This window comes from Gossypium arboreum, chromosome 9 (assembly GCF_025698485.1).
Source record: "Gossypium arboreum isolate Shixiya-1 chromosome 9, ASM2569848v2, whole genome shotgun sequence".
Taxonomy (NCBI): Eukaryota; Viridiplantae; Streptophyta; class Magnoliopsida; order Malvales; family Malvaceae; genus Gossypium; species Gossypium arboreum.
This window is the reverse complement of record NC_069078.1, coordinates 70032175-70036178: the sequence shown is the minus strand read 5'-3', so window position 1 is coordinate 70036178 and position 4004 is coordinate 70032175.

Genomic DNA, 4004 nt, shown 5'->3' with positions numbered 1-4004 from the left:
CAAACATCAGTAGTACCTTGTAAGTATCTTAAAATCTACTGAACTACTTTCCAATGTTTTTTACCGGGATTCGCTATGTATCTTGTAACACCCTTTACTCGTATCCAACGTCGGAATAGGGTTCGAGGCATTACCGGACTTACATCAAAACATTCATACAAAACCATGCCATAAAATTTCATCCAAATTAAAACTTTTCATACACATGCATAACATCCCTTACACGGGCCGACGAGGCCCAAAACATACATCGGGGGTGGTTCAGGACTAAACTGAGAACTTTGGAAACTTTTGGAAAACTTAGAAAATTTCATCTTGAAACAAGGTCACACACCCGTGTGGCTCGGGACACGCCCGTGTCCTCAACCCATGTAACTCTCTGTTTATGATGTCATTACAAAAATAAGGGCATATGGCCAAGGCACACGCCCGTGTCTCTAGGCCGTGTCCCTCACACAGTTGAGACATATCACACAGCTGAGGCATATGGCTGTGTCACAGCCCGTGTGGCCAATTCGAAACTAAAGTACATGATGCAGGGGACACACGGCCAGTGTGGATAATTTTTAGGCTATTTTCCAAGCTAATTGCCACCCTCAATAACAAACTCACATGCTTACTTTTATTGACATTAACATGGCACATTTGAACATTCAATCATCCATAAACATTACAAGATCATGATAACCTCGTATCATATTTTACATACTTAAAACATCATGCTTAGTCAAGCTCAAATTTACTAATTCTCATGCATCAAAGTTTATAAGATTACTCACATATCATACATTTAAGCCTTAGTTAAACCATCAAGAATTCACCACCAAAAATATAACTCATTACATACACACAATCACAAGCCTCATCTCCATGACATAGGCACATGCATAATCATATAATCAACATAAGCCACCATTCATGGCTATACACAAATTGAACTATAACCATTATAGGAAACACATTTGGCCATATTAGTAATGACATAATTACAAAAGATAAAACCCCTATACATGCCATAGACTTAAGTGTTTGAATACTTATACCCAAAATGGTAGCTTGATAGTATGATTGAATCTCCGGCGATCTCCAACCCGAGCTAGCTAAATAATCCTATAAGAGATGAAAAGGAAGGGGAGTAAACTATAAAGCTTAGTAATTTCATATGAAAATAATAAGCAATTTGTTAACTTCCTTCTCAAGGTAATACAACCATATTTGCATTTTTACTTATGTTCAGGTCAAGCTATTTTCTCGAGTCACAGTCACTAATTTATTTATATCTGGAGATACGGAAATCCAAATTAAGTTCCAATAATTTTAATTGAAACTAGACTTACATATATTCCTACCATAAAATTTTTAGAATTTTTGGTTTAGCCAATAAGTACAGTTTATTCTTTAAAATCACCCCTGTTTCGCTGCACGACAGCTTCGACCTTTCTTCATTAAAAATTAATTATCTCATAGTACGGGACTCGAATAATGTTCCTGTATATTTTTATTGAAAATATACTCATTAATAATTATAGGCATATAAATTATAACCCATAAATATTTTTGTACAATTTTAATGATTTTCTCAAATCAGAGCAGGGGATTTCAAAATTATTCTGACTCTGTCTCACACAATTTCAAATATCTCATAATATGAAATTATTTTGCTTACATCATTTATTTTATAAAAAACTAGACTCAACAAGATTCAATTCCATATTTTATTGAATCTCTAACTTACTTTCTACTATTTTTGGTGTATTTTCAAAGTCGGACTGCTGCTGCTGTCCAAAACTATTTTAGTAAGAAATGATAATAACTAAATTTACCACACCTTCCTTTCTTTCAATTAGAAATCCATACATTTATAAAAATATATCATTATTCAAGAAATTAACACAACATCATTTCATAATGCTCATGGACTTACCATTCATGGATTTCATATTAAGTTGAGTTTCTGTACATACCTATACTGATCCTTACCATTTCATACATATACATAATGCTGTTGCATCTTCGATGTCTCGCACACTATGTACCATACTCGATACCTCGCATGCTAAGTGCTATTCTGGATGTTTCGCACACTAAGTGCCATCCTCAATACTTTGCACACTAAGTGCCATTTATATATATATAGCCAAAGCTATCTCAAATTGCACACTAAGTGCCACTTTTAGCCGAAGCTATTTCGAACTACACACTGAGTGCCATTTTAGCCGATAAGTCGTTAATCATAACAATAATCACGTATAGATAATTTATACAATATCAAGCATTAAGATTATAAATTTAACAATGCTTAATACATATGAACTTACCTCGATTGTCAAAACGTTGAAATGAATCGACTAGTTCGAAACTCTATTTTTCCCTCGATATAGACTCGTATGAGGCTTAACTTGATCTAATCAATCAAATTCAGCTATTTCAATTCATATTCTATTCATTTTAACTCAATTTCATATTTTGGTAAAATTACCCCTACACTTTTGACCTTTTTACAAATTAGTCCCTAAGCTCGTAAAATGCAAATTTAGTCAATTTCATCATAGCCCAAGCTATCTAAATTTCATACATGCTCATATCAGCCCATATTTTTCATTTATTCACACTTACCACACAATTTATTATATTTCACAATTTAGTCCAAAATTGACATTTTTACTAAAATTCACTTAACAAAACTCAATAATCTACCATCAAAGTTTTATTTTCTATCATTAAACATCAAGATACTCAAATATTCAACAATGGCATCATCCAAATACTTTAACAATTTTGAAATCGGAGTTATGGGCTATCTAGAATACAAAGCAACGATCTCAAAAACGTAAAAATTATTAAAAACCGAGACAAAATGGACTTACATGCATGAACAACTATGGCCTAACCTTCAAAGCTTTGAGAACATTATTTTCTTTCTCACATTCGGCTATTGATGAAGATGATAGCATGTAATTTGGCTTTTGTTTTATTTTATTTTATTATAATTACCAAATACCATATTTAACCTTAATATACATTAATAATTTCCATTATACCAAGCCATGAAATTCCACTATAAAAAATTATGAAATAATTACCACTTAAGGACTCTCACTATTTAATTCCATAGCCATTTAATTTCTTTAACTTATAGAACACAACTTTTACGCTTTGCGCGATTTAGTCCTTTTTGCTTAATTAACTATCAAAACGATAAAATTTTTCAACGAAACTTTAATACCATCTTATTGCCACTCCGTAAATATTTATAAAAATATTTATGACTCAGTTTATAGAAACGAGGTCTCGATACCTCATTTTCTAAACCCACTTGACCTTAAGGTCATACCACTTGAACTTAATAAATCGCTTATAAAACAAAAATCACAATATAAAAAACCTTTTTAAACTCACAATTAACTCGTAAATATTAAATATAATATTTACAAACCTACTCGTTGGATTTGGTGACCTCAAAACCACTGTTTTGATTAACCCTAAAAACGAACTGTTACATATCTGTTAACTGCACTAACTATATGTGATAAATTTGGGCGTGAACAAACCATAGCATACATGAGAGATCCCACTGCACCAGAGTATGGAACATGTGATGTGTACTCAATCTCATCATCTGGTTTTGGAAACAAAGTCAATGAAAGTCTGAAATGGGCTGGTAAAAGAGTACTAACAGGCTTAGCACTCTGCATATTGAACCTGCAAAGAACTTTCTCAATGTACCCCTTCTGACTTAGGTACAATTTACTTGTTTTTCTATATCTAAGAATCTCCATACCAAGTATCTTCTTTGCTGGTCCCAAATCTTTCATCTCAAATTCTTCACTTAGTTGGGCTTTCACATTACTTATCTTTCTTTTATCTTTCGCTGCTATAAACATGTCATCAACACAAAGGAGTAGATACACAAAAGAACCATCACTAAAGTAAACACAACTATCAAAGCTACTTTTTTTGAAATCATGAGAAGTCATAAAGGAATCAAACCTCTTGTACCACTG